The sequence below is a fragment of the Oncorhynchus tshawytscha genome, linkage group LG34 (genome assembly GCF_018296145.1).
Source record: "Oncorhynchus tshawytscha isolate Ot180627B linkage group LG34, Otsh_v2.0, whole genome shotgun sequence".
Lineage (NCBI taxonomy): Eukaryota > Metazoa > Chordata > Actinopteri > Salmoniformes > Salmonidae > Oncorhynchus > Oncorhynchus tshawytscha.
In genome coordinates this window covers 6,083,027-6,098,536 of record NC_056462.1, presented here as the reverse complement: position 1 = coordinate 6,098,536, position 15,510 = coordinate 6,083,027, and the positions used below count along the sequence as shown (strand labels likewise).

Genomic DNA, 15,510 nt, shown 5'->3' with positions numbered 1-15,510 from the left:
ATGAACTCGCACACCGTATCAGCGTATTCGTCAATGTTGTTGTCTGACGCAATACGAAACATCTCCCAGTCCACGTGATGGAAGCAGTCTTGGAGTGTGGAGTCAGCTTGGTCAGACCAGCGTTGGACAGACCTCAGCGTGGGAGCTTCTTGTTTTAGTTTCTGTCTGTAGGCAGGGATCAACAAAATGGAGTCGTGGTCAGCTTTTCCGAAAGGGGAGCGGGGCAGGGCCTTATATGCGTCGCGGAAGTTAGAGTAACAATGATCCAGGGTCTTTCCACCCCTGGTTGCGCAATCGATATGCTGATAAAATTTAGGGAGTCTTGTTTTCAGATTAGCCTTGTTAAAATCCCCAGCTACAATGAATGCAGCCTCCGGATAAATCGTTTCCAGTTTGCAGAGAGTTAAATAAAGTTCGTTCAGAGCCATCGATGTGTCTGCTTGGGGGGGATATATACGGCTGTGATTATAATCGAAGAGAATTCTCTTGGTAGATAATGCGGTCTACATTTGATTGTGAGGAATTCTAAATCAGGTGAACAGAAGGATTTGAGTTCCTGTATGTTTCTTTCATCACACCATGTCACGTTGGCCATAAGGCATACGCCCCCGCCCGTCTTCTTACCAGAAAGATGTTTGTTCCTGTCGGCGCGATGCGTGGAGAAACCCGCTGGCTGCACCGCTTCGGATTGCGTCTCTCCAGTTAGCCATGTTTCCGTGAAGCAGAGAACGTTACAGTCTCTGATGTCCCTCTGGAATGCTACCCTTGCTCGGATTTCATCAACCTTGTTGTCAAGAGACTGGACATTGGCAAGAAGAATGCTAGGGAGTGGTGCACGATGTGCCCGTCTCCGGAGTCTGACCAGAAGACCGCTTCGTTTCCCTCTTTTTCTGAGTCGTTTTTTTTTTTTTGGTCGCTGCATGTGATCCACTCGGTTACACTGGTTGTAAGGCAGAACACAGGATCCGCATCGCGAAAAACATATTCTTGGTCGTACTGATGGTGAGTTGACGCTGATCTTATATTCAGTAGTTCTTCTCGGCTGTATGTAAAGAAACCTAAGATGACCTGGGGTACTAGTGTAAGAAATAACACGTAAAAAAACAAAAAACTGCATAGTTTCCTAGGAACACGAAGCGAGGCGGCCATCTCTGTCGGCGCCGGAAGAAGTGGTGCTCAAATCATGAGCCTGGAGTTTTTTTTATGTCAGGGCACGATGCAACCCAAAATACGCCTTTTAAAGGCCTTGTCCCAGATGTTCACTGAGATCACATTCATGGTAAACGCTGGCATGTCTGCTCAAGTGTAAGTTACCTTTAAAAGTATCTTATAGTGCGCTGCACTATAGAGCGTCTTGAGTTCAATGCTGCCCTATATTGTGAATTGGGGGAACATGGTTGAGAAGGATGTGTCAAATGATCTGTTCCTTATTGTGTGCCACCTAACTGCAGGGATATTATGGTCTCATTGATTTCTGTAATGAACCATTTGGTGGGTCTTGTAAATGAATAGTTATTGTGTTCAACTGAAAACCTGATATGCTTCCTTTTAACATTTAGATTATTACAAAAACTTTGGAATTTCCTTGTATCTTGGTTGTTATCATTTTTGTTAATGTGTTGTTTAATGTGCGGGCACAAACCATGCTGTACTTTTTGATTTATAAATGTTTTAATAAAATTAGGTGAATGCAATATGATAATGTCATAGTACCGCACAGATCTCAAATTAGGATTTGAAATACAACCCTACATTAAAACAATTCAAATCTTAAACTCAACTATGGAACAATGAAAAGATGAACACAGGAGAGGACTATACACAGCAGCAACACTATACACCCATTATTCATTCCAGAAGCCTCTGTTGTGGCCAACAGCTTCTATAAGCCTGCTCTGTAGTGTCTCTTTGGAGGAGTAGATGTGCAGCTGCAACAGAGAGTGACAGGTCAGCGCCTCTGGGAAATGCTGTTGGGAGGAGTTGAGAAGGGTTTGGACCCTCATCCTGATCTGGTTCATACCCAGGATGGGCACACGATCACAGCCAGTCAGGAACACTGAAGGGGCAAAGGTGGTAAAAGGGAGAGGGCAGTGAATGACAGAATAGAACTTGATTCTCAGTAGCCTACGTTATTGGTTCATCTGTTACAATGAAAACGTTCCATACTTACACAGGAACACTTTCTTTTGATCCTCTGTCAGTTCCTCAAACACCTCCCAGAATGTGACGATGTTGGGATGCCCAGCGTGGTACTCTCCTTCATACACAGTGTTCTAGTTTGGGGGGAAATGCCCTCAATTAATATATGGTGAAGCAATAGACACTTGACACCATTCAAACTACTTTTCAAATCAATGCATCAAAACATTTTAGCCAGGTTGCAGAACATGTTCACCATGAATCCCAAATCAACCCCAGGACACTTGTTTTAAGGCTCCATCTTGCCCTCTGATAGGCTAGGTGACATTTCTGCATATATTATATGTTTTTACTTTTCTAATGCTCTCAGATGTAGACAATTGACTCTGGGTAGATTTGGGATTGAGCTTCAGTCATGTAGTAACAAAACATGGTTCTGACCTGTTTCAGCGTTTCCCAGTCGAAATTCTCCTTCCCCACCATCACTCCCCTCAGTTCCTCTGGCTGGAAGAACTCCACCACGTCCTTGTCACACACCTTGAAGAACCTTTCCTGAACTCTTCAAACACCACCTCTACTGACTGGTTGAAGATGTAGTTCACATAGGTGTCAACAAACTCCTTCCTGTCAAAAGAATGACAGACTGTCACGCCCTGACCTTAGTATTCTTTGTTTTCTTTATTATTTTGGTTGGTCAGGGTGTGACATGGGTGATATGTGTGTTTTTGTCTTATTCTAGGGTGTTTGTACTGTCTAGGGTTTTTTGTAGATTTATGGGGTTGTTTTCATCTAGGTGTTTATGTTGGTCTATGGTTGCCTAAATTGGTTCACAATTAGAGGCAGGTGTTTATCATTGTCTCTGATTGGGAACCCTATTTAGGCAGCCATCTTCTTTGGGTATTTCGTGGGTTATTGTCTATGTGTAGTTGCCTGTGTCAGCACTCGTTAGCATAGCAGCAGTTTGTTTAAGTGTTCTTTGTGTTTTTCGTCATTCAATAAAAGAATGGATTCACACCACGCTGCGCTTTGGTCCACTTCTTACGACGATCGTGACAGAGTCAGATATTATTTGAGTTGTAGCTAGTATAGGTTGCTGTCAATTCCAGATGATGTCAATTCAAGGAATGAGAAGCGTCATTTACTTTCCATTATGATTTCTCCATTCATACAAATATATTTCAATGTGTGATATTGCCGAAATGGAATTGACCCCAATCCTGGTAGCTGTAGCAATGGAGTGTCATACTGTAAACCTTGCATGTTGTCAGTTGTAAATATTGCTATAATCTTACTTGTTGGCACTTGTGATGAGTTTTCCAGTTTCTTTGGGATCAAGTTCCACTGCTACATCACCCCACATCACCTATAATAGTGAGTAATGAAAAAAGTGAGGTAAATGAACAATGATAACACTGCAGACTGAGGGTATGGATAACTAGATGGGAGTGATATGTGAGAGACATACACACTGAAATAATATAATTTATCTTATGTTCAGTAATTCATACCACTTCACTTCAATTAACTACAGATGTAGGAACTTAATTTGAGCCAATTTGATACAGCAGGAAAAAAATCCTGCAGCAACAGAAAATGTGAATTATTTAGTAAATTATAATTTTTTATTTAACTAAGTCAGTTAAGAACAAATTCTTATTTATCCTGCCGATCCTTGACTTCGGCGATGTCATTTACAAAATAGCCTCCAACACTCACCTCATCCAATTGGATGCAGTCTATCACAGTGCCATCCGTTTTGTCACCAAAGCCCCATATACTACCCACCATTGTGACCTGTATGCTCTCGTTGGCTGGTTCTCGCTACATAATCGTCACCAAACCCACTGGCTCCAGGTCATCTATAAGTCTTTGCAAGGTAAAGCTCCGCCTTATCTCAGCTTACTGGTCACCATAGCAACACCCACCCGTAGCACGTTCTCCAGCAGGTATATTTCACTGGTCATCCCCAAAGCCAAAACCTCCTTTGGATGCCTTTCCTTCCAGTTCTCTGCAGCCAATGACTGGTACGAAATGCAAAAATCACTGAAGTTGATCTCCCTCACTAACTTCAAGCATCGGCATCAGAGCAGCTGTACACAGCTGTACACAGCCCATCTGTAAATAGCCCATCCAACCAACTACCTACCTCATCCCCATATATATTTTTGGTATTTTTCTGCTCTTTTGCACACCATCTGCACATCTATCACTCCAGTGTTAATTGCTAAATTGTAATTACTTTGCCAATATGGCCCATTTATTGCCTTACCTCCTCACTTCATTTGCACACAGTGTATAAAGATTTCTATTGTGTTATTGACTGTATGTTTGTTTGTCCCATGTGTAACTCTGTTGTTATTTTTGTCGCGGCCAGATGTGATACAGCCCATAATTATATTTAATGGACATTATTTTGTAGGGGTCATTTTAAAGTGGAAATGACTAACTTAAGAAGTCTTTAAAATACACTACAAGTTTGTATTTCTTGCAGTGTGGGAAAATTGTCAGCAACAAAAGGGTGATCAATTTAAAATCCTACATCTGTATTATGTTACATTGTATTTGTTCATCAATCAAACTGTTTGAAATCAATACATACTGAGAAAGTCATGTCCATGTTTTCAACATCATCATCAGGGTAATCCAAGATGTACTGCAAACTCCTTCAAAAGCATTGAAAATAATATGTGACAATAAATGTGACAATTATAAATTGGCAATCAATAAATCATGATGCTTTCATAAATGAAAAACTATTTATCCAAATAATTAATAATTGCTTATCCACACAGAGCAAGCGCCCTGCCCTTGAGATGCAATAAAATGCCTTGAGATGCAATTTCTTAATCTGTCCTTGGTGTCCTTATAACAAATACAACTGCCTGTACTGTAATACATTACTGACTAAGGGATAACAATATATTATGGTCTGAACTTACCCTGCTTCAATGGGGCTAAACTCTCTCAGGTCCTCTAAAGAGGGCTTGATGTTCACCAGCTTCTTGAAGAAGGCCATGGGGAAGGGGAGGTGCACCATGTTGTTGTTGTACAGGGCCATCCCACACAGAACCCCAAACAGGAAATAACGCTTCTCCTCCACTCTAGGCTGTTAGTGAGGATGTGTTGGACAAGAGACAAGAAATAAACCATGAGTGAAAGTACAAGACATGCTGTTGTTAACCTGTGGAAAATGATTGCTTAATATACAGTAAAGGGAAGGTAGTGTGGTTTCTAGATTACAGTAGTAGGCTAGTAATACAGTAGTAATACAGTAGTAGATCCTCTCCAGGAACATATTATTACAGTGTTTCACTACCAGCATATTTGAAGCTTTTTGAAATTACAATGATTATAGATATAGAAATAAAATCATGTTTTGAGGAGCAGAAAACTTCATAATCCATGTGTGATTTCCCTCACCTTTGCAGGGAACCAGGCCAGCGTCTTAGTGTCGTTGTACATGAACATCCCAGACTCGGGTACCAACAGCTTATCAAACAAATGGAGGAAGAAGTCCCTTTTGTAGACATCTGTCAGCTTCGCATCCTCGTCGAAATACACCTGAGAGATGTAAGCAGTACATTTTGGAATAGCCCTTCCCTCTTCCAAACATTATCTCATCATTGGAAAGCTATCATTCCTAAATGTTAAAATATGGACTTACCACAAGGAGCCTCTTGAAGGTACTGGGACATGCTACACTCAGTTGATGGAAAGTGTCTTCGATGAGTGAAGCTCTATTCAGCCTCAGCTCAAAGAACAGAGCAGGATTCTGCAATGCATGCAGTACAATACTAAGTCTTCAGTTAGTGCTTATCTAGTATACAAGACAGGTATTAATATCAACCAGTTTCTCCCACCAAAAAGGTTAAGAAATATGGTTGGTTTCTTCAATAGTGATGGTCAACACTCCAGAGCTACTTGGAATGCAGGCGTTTGCTCCAGCCCTGTTCTAACACACCTGATTCAGCTAATCAAGATCCTGGTGAGCAGCTGATTAGTAGAACCAGGTGTGTTAGAGCAGGGCAAGAGCAAAAGCCTGCATACAGTCAGTTGGTCTCTAGTAGGGGGTTAGCCACCTTGATTTATAGTATCTGCTGTATATTATAATACTATATATTGAGAAGCAAGTTTCATTACCTTTGTGAGTGCGGCGTTGATGTTAAAAACGTTTATCTTGCTCTGCAGATTCATCAAGAATGGGTAACAACAAAAGATGGCAGGTGTCTGATCCACATCCTGAAAGTGATGTAAAAGAAAACATACAAGGCATCTCAATTAAGGAACTTCTTTGTCTAATTATGTTCATCTGCAGTGATAAGAAGGAACTTTAGTAGGTGAGAAAGATTCTCCAGTAGGAAAACAAAATGTTTCCTTCACTCTCTCTTTCCAGACCATTTCAGGTAGAGGAAATCTCAAGCCTCTACTGAGTTGAAGCCAGGACACTTTCTAAGACCCAAACAACGAACATCAAAACACCTCAAGACTGACAACCACTAGTATGGTTAGCAATCGGTGACTGAGACAAAATTCATTTTCTTACCTGCTTTGACCATAAACGCCAAAGCTTTACATCCTCCTCTAGAAATATGAGATTGAAGTGAACCTCCTCCATACAAAAGGTACTGTCTGAAACAGTCTGGGTCTCTACAGATTTCTGGTTTGCCTTTGAAATAATATAGAAAAGTAAAATAAATTGAAAATAAATGAACAATTATTAGAAAGTATTAGCTAAATATTTTCCATGTTTGTCAGAAAAATATTATTTGATCAAATCTCAGTTACGGTCTCATTGATTCTAAATAGGTTGCAATGAAATAACTGCCACCCTGGCACCAGATCGGTCCTCGAAGTTGACTGGTCAAAATGGGAAAACAGCATTATAAATGGATTGACAGTACGAGTAGTGAAGGATGGAAACTGACTCTGTGGAGATGGCCGAGGACCTGGAGCAGGTGCTTGATCCCAGTATCACGAGTGCGTAGAATATGTTCACTCCTCAGAATCCCCGACAGGGCCTCCTTCCACACCCCAATGTGCTTGGTCATGACAGACGGCTTCAATGAGGACCAGCAGTCACCTACAGGACATGGTAACACACAGATTACTTTCTCAAACCATTTCGTGGGGGTATAGAATTTGCTCGACTTCACAATCATTCTAGGGGCACCCCCAATGTGCACACGTTTTGTTTTCGCCCAGCACTACCACACTCGATTCAAATTATCAACGGTTTTGTAAATTGAGCCTAGTCTAAATCTGCCAGACAGCGAATGAACAAGGACAAAATAAGTTGTCTACAGCACAAACAGATTTACGACTACGTTATTTTTGATAAGTTGAATTTGGGGTGACACACTTTAAACATTTTAAATGGAGGGCAACATTACCGAGGACCTGCAGCTTTTCAGGGTGCAGTCTGAGGATAGCAGCAGCAACGGCTTCGGTGAGATCTGTCCTTCTGTGCTGTTTGTGAAGGACCCTCAGGAGCTCAGGGAGAACCAGGTAGACCCTCAAGCTCTCCACTCCAATGGGCTCCTCATACAGGGAGGGAAGTAGTGTGTGCTGAACAACAGCTTCAACCTAGTGCAATGAAAGAGGTGTGTGAATCGTCCCTCGTTCAAGATACATGTCAGAATAAATGTCCGAATAGGATCGATTACATATCAATTTATAAATATATTCACAAAATACCTCAGTCAAAACGTTGTCCTTTTTCGCCAGCTTCAGCAAACATTAGACAATCATGTATTTGAACCAATATTAAATACTGTTACCTTTTATCAAGAAAGCTCCCATTTAAACACGATGCAGAAGAAAACATTTTTGTGATTTTCCTGCAATTACAAGTTTGAGTAATCTTTCAGTTCAGTATGTGACCGTACATAAACAAAATAAGGAAATAACAACAACGGTAAATTATAGCTACTTATATCATACTTACTTCTGTCCTTTTTCCAAGACTTTGAATTATATTTCGAGATCCATTTGTCAATGATTTCTTCATCTATAGCTTGTTGTGTCACTTTGCCCACACTTGACCTGAGATTGACCTTTCTTCAGACTCCTGGGAAGATGACAATGTGATGCAACGTATCAAACTATGTCCTGTTTTGCTAACTCATTGTTTCAAACCAAATTGTGTCCATACCTGACCAAGAGAGCACAACGCAAAGGAATGGTTTCCTCCAGCAAAAATGTGTTCAATTTTCTGGTCATCAATCTGGTCTGAAATGTTGACAAAAATAGTTGATGATCAAGTTAATGTTATTTCATGTTTTACCTCATGTTATTTTAGTTGAGTATTGAAATAAGCATTTTGTTGAGTTGACTTTTATCAGTTCTGAAAATGCGTGTACTCTGGCTAATGTTATACCATAAATGAATGTTTTACCAGTTGTACTGGAAGGGGCACAGACTGATCAATCTTTACTCCATTTCCCAGCTGCCCTTGCTCTGCGCGCCCAAATGAGTAGATCTTATTGGAGGGCCCCACAAATGCTAATGTGTGGAGTCTAATGTGGCAAACAGACAGAGAAAACATTTCTCAAATCAACAATGAATTCTAAAAAGGTCTTATGCTAAAATGAAAACAGTCCTACATACATTTTTGTTGTGTCACAACATTTTGTCAATTCCAGATCATGTCTAATAGGTGTAACCTACCTTCCACAGGCTATCTGGGTCACCTTTAATCCACAAAGTTGCCCCACCACTCGAGGTCGTAGTTCATCTCGGAGAGAGTTGTGTCCAAGCTGTCCATAGCGGCCTGAGCCAAATGTGAACACTAAACCTCCCTAGAATAAAATCAACCCAGACAGTTATCATAGTGTTTTCCTCTACGTTAATGAGGATGTTTCAATGCAAATTTCCAGGGAACTAAAAACTAAAACATTTCAATTGTTTTGTTTATTTTTTATTTCAACAATATTTAACTAGTCAAGTCAGTTAAGAACAAATTCTTGCTGACAATGACGCCCTACCAAAAGGCCTCCTGCGGGGACGGGGTCTGGGATTAAAAATTTAAATTAATTAAATAAAAATATAGGACAAAATACATCACGACAAGAGAGACAACACAACACTACATAAAGAGAGACCTAAGACAACAACATAGCATGGCAGCAACAAAGCACGGTAGCAACACAACAACAGCATGGTAGCAGCACAACATGGTAGCAGCACAAAAAATTGCACAAACATTTTTGGGCACAGACAACATTGCAAAGGGCAAGAAGGTAGAGACAACAATACATCATGCAACGCAGCCACAACTGTCAGTAAGAGTGTCCATGATTGAGCATTTGAATGAAGAGATAAAACTGTCCAGTTTGAGTGTTTGTTGCAGCTCCTTCCAGTCGCTGGCTGCAGCGAACATTGAGATACCAATATAAATAAAAGCACATAAAATGTAGACATATTGTATGGTCCAAACAACATTTAGTTCAAATGATAGGGAAAAGTGTAATTATGTCAGACAGATATACAACCTTTGTCAGAACGGCAGTATGTTCTCCTCCACATGAAATCAAAACAGTCTTCTTCAGATTCAGGCAATCAACAGGAGCTGGGGCACGTCTGTCTACAGAAAATTGGGTTCAATTTATTGTTATTATTATATATAATTGTTTATAATTATTTATTTACAACACATAACCCTCAAACACACGACACATTGTGCTCTCTCATCCTGGGTAAAATCGTTTTTAGACAGATAAAGGCACATTTCTGTACTTTCCTTTATTTTTATAAAACATAATTTCAACCACCAAAAAATGTGGTTGATAATAGATAAATCAGGGGTCTCCAGCTGCAGCCTGAGAGAACTACTGAGTGGGAAGACTTTTGTTTAAACCCAACACTAACACACATGTTCCAAATAATGTACTGTTCATGGTCTTCGGTCTGGACCATGATTATTTAAATATATTTAACAAGAGTCAACACATATGCTATTGTGTAATGTATACTGTACTTGTTGTGTCCCCTAGTCCCAGTTGCCCGGCGGTGTTCTTGCCCCAGCCGAACACAGCTCCAGAAAGGGACAGAGCGAAGCTGTGGTCTCCCCCTGCAGTGATCTGAACCAGGGGGATCCCTGATAGAGACTTCAGGGGCTTGGGGGACATGGACATGTCGCGTGGCTCGCCCCACCCCAAACCCAGCTGACCGCTGGTGTTCTGACCCCATGTGAAAACCTGACCATCTGAACAGAAATCAGAAGTAAGCAACCATACAATGAGAACATGTCACGCCCTGGTATAAGTATTTTGTGTTTTTCTTCATGTATTGGGTCAGGCCAGGGTGTGGCATGGGGTTTTTGTATTGTGGTGTGTTTTGTCTTGGGGTTTTTGTATTGTGGTGTGTTTTGTCTTGGGGTTTTTGGTGGTTGTGTATTGGGATTGTAGCTAGTGGGGTTATCTAGCAAAGTCTATGGCTGTCTGGAGTGGTTCTCAATCAGAGACAGGTGTTTATCGTTGTCTCTGATTGGGAACCATATTTAGGCAGCCATATTCTTTGAGTTTGTCGTGGGTGATTGTCCTTAGTGTCTTTGTTCCTGTCGCTGTGTTAGTTAACACAAGTATAGGCTGTTTCGGTTTTCGTTACGTTTATTGTTTTGTAGTGTTTTGTGTGTATTCGTGTTACGTTTGTTTTATTAAACATGGATCGCAATCTACACGCTGCATTTTGGTCCGACTCTCCTTCACACCTAGAAAACCGTTACAGAATCACCCACCACAACCGGACCAAGCAGCGTGTCAACAGGCAGGAGCCGCAGGAGAGGCAACAGAGGCAGCAGCAACAGGAGCAGCAGCAACTACAGTGGGAGAGACTGCACTACTTGGAGAAATGGACTTGGGAGGAGATTCTAGACAGGAAAGGACCCTGGGATCAGCCTGGAGATTATTGTCGCCCCAAAGCCGAGCTGGAGGCAGCAAAAGCAGAGAGGCGGCATTATGAGGAGCTAGCACGGCAGAGCGGATGGAAGCCTGTGAGTCAGCCCCAAAAATTTATTGGGGGGGGGGGCTCAGGGAGAGTGTGGCAGAGTCAGGAGTCAGACCTGAGCCAACTCTCCCTGTTGATCGTGAGGAGCCAAGGAGGAGACCAGAATCAGAGCCGGTGTTGGAGGTGAGCGAAACAGAGACTGTGAAGGAGTTAATGGGGAAATTGGAGGAGAGAGAAATGAGGGAGTTGCTGTGTTGGTGCTTTTTGCATGGAATTCGCCCGACGGAACGTGTCGGGGATTTGATGGCACCTGGGTTAGCGCTCCATACTCGTCCTGAGGTGCGTGTTAGTCGGCTGGTGAAGTTGGTGCCAGCCTCACGCACCAGGCCTCCTGTGCACATCCCTAGCCTTGCACGTCCTGTGCCAGCACTGCTCTCAAGATCTCCAGTACGCCTTCACGGTCTAGCCCATCCTGTGCCACCTCCACACTCCAGCCCTCCGGTAACAGCTCCCCGCACCAGGCTTCCTGTGCGTGTTCTCGGTTCAGTACCACCAGTACCAGCACCACGCATCAGGCCTACAGTGCGCCTCGCCTCTCCAGCGCTGCCGGAGCCTTTCTCCTCTCCTGCGCTGCCGGAGTCTCCCGTCTGTTCAGCGCTGCCGGAGATTTTCTCCTCTACAGCGCTGCTGGAGTCTTCCGCCTGTTCAGCGCAGCCAGAGCTGCCAGCCTGCATGGAGAAGCCAGAGCTGCCAGCCGGCATGGAGCAGCCAGAGCTGTCAGTCTGCATGGAGCAGCCAGAGATGCCAGCCTGCAGGGAGCAGCCAGAGCTGTCAGTCTGCAAGGAGCTGTCAGTCTGCAAGGAGCTGTCAGTCTGCACGGAGCTGTCAGTCTGCACGGAGCTGTCAGTCTGCAAGGAGCTGTCAGTCTGTAAGGAGCTGCCAGTCTGCATGAAGCTGTCAGTCTGCAAGCAGCTGTCAGTCTGCATGGAGCAGTCAGAGCTGTCAGTCTGCATGGAGCAGCCAGAGCTGTCAGTCTGCAAGGAGCTGCCAGTCTGCAAGGAGCTGCCAGTCTGCATGGAGCTGTCAGTCTGCAAGGAGCTGCCAGTCTGCACGAAGCTGTCAGTCTGCAAGGAGCTGCCAGTCTGCACGGAGCTGTCAGTCTGCACGGAGCTGTCAGTCTGCAAGGAGCTGTCAGTCTGTAAGGAGCTGCCAGTCTGCACGGAGCTGTCAGTCTGCAAGGAGCTGTCAGTCTGCAAGGAGCTGTCAGTCTGCACGGAGCTGTCAGTCTGCAAGGAGCTGTCAGTCTGTAATGAGCTGCCAGTCTGCAAGGAGCTGCCAGTCTGCACGGAGCCGCCAGAGCTGCCAGTCTGTAAGGAGCAGCCAGAACTGTCAGTCTGCATGGAGCAGCCAGAGCTGTCAGTCTGCAAGGAGCTGTCAGTCTGCATGGAGCAGCCTGAGCAGTCAGTCTGCATGGAGCAGCCAGAGCTGTCAGTCTGCATGGAGCAGCCAGAGATGTCAGTCTGCATGTAGCAGCCAGATATGTCAGTCTGCATGTAGCAGCCAGATATGTCAGTCTGCATGGAGCAGCCAGAGCTGTCAGTCTGCATGAAGCTGTCAGTCTGCAAGAAGCTGTCAGTCTGCAAGGAGCTGCCAGTCTGCAAGGAGCTGCTAGTCTGCACGGAGCTGTCAGTCTGCAATGAGCTGTCAGTCTGCATGGAGCTGTCAGTCTGCATGGAGCTGTCAGTCTGCAAGGAGCTGCCAGTCTGCACGGAGCTGTCAGTCTGCAAGGAGCTGTCAGTCTGCACGGAGCTGTCAGTCTGCACGGAGCTGTCTCAGCTGTCAGTCTGCAAGGAGCTGTCAGTCTGCAAGGAGCTGTCAGTCTGTAAGGAGCTGCCAGTCTGCAAGGAGCTGCCAGTCTGCACGGAGCCGCCAGAGCTGCCAGTCTGCATGTAGCAGCCAGAACTGTCAGTCTGCATGGAGCAGCCAGAGCTGTCAGTCTGCAAGGAGCTGTCAGTCTGCATGGAGCAGCCTGATCTGTCAGTCTGCATGGAGCAGCCAGAGCTGTCAGTCTGCATGGAGCAGCCAGAGCTGTCAGTCTGCATGGAGCAGCCAGAGATGTCAGTCTGCATGGAGCAGCCAGATATGTCAGTCTGCATGGAGCAGCCAGAGCTGTCAGTCTGCATGAAGCTGCCAGTCTGCAAGGAGCTGCCAGTCTGTAAGGAGCTGCCAGTCTGCAAGGAGCTGCCAGTCTGCACGGAGCCGCCAGAGCTGCCAGTCTGTAAGAAGCCGCCAGAGCTGTCAGCCTACATAGAGCAGCCAGAGCCGCCAGTCAGCGTAGAGCAGCCAGAGCCGCCAGTCAGCGTGGAGCAGCCAGAGCCGCCAGTCAGCATGGAGCAGCCAGATCTTTCAGTCTGCCAGGATCCGCCAGTCAGCCAGACTCTTCCAGATCTGCCAGTCAGCCAGACTCTTCCAGATCTGCCAGTCAGCCAGACTCTTCCAGATCTGCCAGTCAACCAGACTCTTCCAGATCTGCCAGTCAACCAGACTCTTCCAGATCTGCCAGTCAGCCAGAACTGCCAGTCGGCCAGGATCTGCCAGTCGGCCAGGATCTGCCAGTCGGCCAGGATCCGCCAGTCGGCCAGGATCCGCCAGTCGGCCAGGATCCGCCAGTCGGCCAGGATCTGCCAGTCGGCCAGGATCCGCCAGTCGGCCAGGATCCACCAGATCCGCCAGTCGGCCAGGATCCGCCAGTCGGCCAGGATCCGCCAGTCGGCCAGGATCCGCCAGATCCGCCAGTCAGCCAGGATCTGCCAGTCAGCCAGGATCTGCCAGTCAGCCAGGATCTGCTGAAACCACCAGCCAGCCAGGATCTGGTAGATCTACCTACCTGCCTGAGCTTTCTCTCACTCCCGAGCTTTCTCTCACTCCCGAGCTTTCTCTCACTCCCGAGCTTTCTCTCACTCCCGAGCTTCCTCTCACTCCCGAGCTTCCCCTCAGTCCCGAGCTGTCCTTCAGTCCCGATCTGCTCCTCAGTCCAGTGGGTTTCTGGGTGAGGACTACTAGGCCATGGTCGGCGGCGAGGGTGGACTATCCAGGGACGCGAGGAGAGGGGACTAAGACATTAACTGAGTGGGTTCCACGTCCCGCGCCGGAGCCGCCACCATGGACAGACGCCCACCCGGACCCTCCCTATTGTTTTGAGGTGCGTTCGGGAGTCCGCACCTTAGGGGGGTGTTCTGTCACGCCCTGGTCTAAGTATTTTGTGTTTTTCTTAATGTATTGGGTCAGGCCAGGGTGTGGCATGGGGTTTTTGTATTGTGGTGTGTTTTGTCTTGGGGTTTTTGGTGTGTGTGTATTGGGATTGTAGCTAGTGGGGTTATCTAGCAAAGTCTATGGCTGTCTGGAGTGGTTCTCAATCAGAGGCAGGTGTTTATCGTTGTCTCTGATTGGGAACCATATTTAGGCAGCCATATTCTTTGAGTTTGTCGTGGGTGATTGTCCTTAGTGTCTTTGTTCCTGTCGCTGTGTTAGTTAACACAAGTATAGGCTGTTTCGGTTTTCGTTACGTTTATTGTTTTGTAGTGTTTTGTGTGTATTCGTGTTACGTTTGTTTTATTAAACATGGATCGCAATCTACACGCTGCATTTTGGTCCGACTCTCCTTCACACCTAGAAAACCGTTACAGAACATTGTACAGAATTACAGTTTTGAAAGGTTAGACTGTTTTGGTTAAGTTGTGAAACAGCGATTAGAGGTGTGTTAATGGTCATTTACCCTGAGTTAGTAAAATTGAATGCTGGTCTCCACATGCAACCTGAGTTACCTGTCGGTTACATAGGTTACCCAATGGGCTGGGGGGAAAAGAGGAAAGATGACTAAGATTAGCTGGCCCATTTGAATTAAATGACAAATTGTTTTTATACTTTAACTATTTGAATGAGGGGGTGACAATTCCTTAAGGTAAACTACATATAAATGTATCATTATGGAATGGAACCCACCTGAGAATTTTGGCTTTGTCCAAGCAGAGAACCCGACCCTCTTCAGACAGTAAAACAGCATGAGAATCTCCACAACTCAGAGCCCGAATCATCTCCTTACATTCCACAGTCTCTAAAGCACACAAAACATATGACTGGGCAACTCAAGAAAATATATTATAAAAATATATTGTTAAGGAGATTAGACCTACTCAGTTTCCCTGTGAATCTTCTCCCATCTTGGTCCTCTTGAATCCGTGCGACAGACAGTAGTCTCCCATTATTTCTGATAAACGCGACCACACTGTTACCTGCGGACAGAGCCTGAATTTTAGATTTAAGGTGTATCAAATTAACGCAACTAATATCCGTTTTGGTCGTATCTAAACCATTCGGCTTCACTAAACCAAAGCCATTACGACTATCCTCTCCCCATGAAATCATTGT

At 44.9% G+C, this 15,510-nt stretch overlaps 1 long non-coding RNA gene and 1 pseudogene across 1 annotated transcript; both read right to left on the bottom strand.

Moving 5' to 3' along the window:
* Positions 1 to 1,590: 1,590 nt before the first annotated feature.
* On the bottom strand, positions 1,591 to 15,180 carry LOC112231795 (annotated as a pseudogene).
* LOC121841819 lies at positions 7,697 to 8,370 on the bottom strand. The gene is made up of 4 exons (XR_006080773.1): positions 8,291 to 8,370; positions 8,084 to 8,206; positions 7,917 to 7,976; positions 7,697 to 7,722 (listed from the first exon to the last, which is right to left on the bottom strand). It is a non-coding gene; the product is annotated as an uncharacterized LOC121841819 (long non-coding RNA).
* Positions 15,181 to 15,510: the final 330 nt, after the last annotated feature.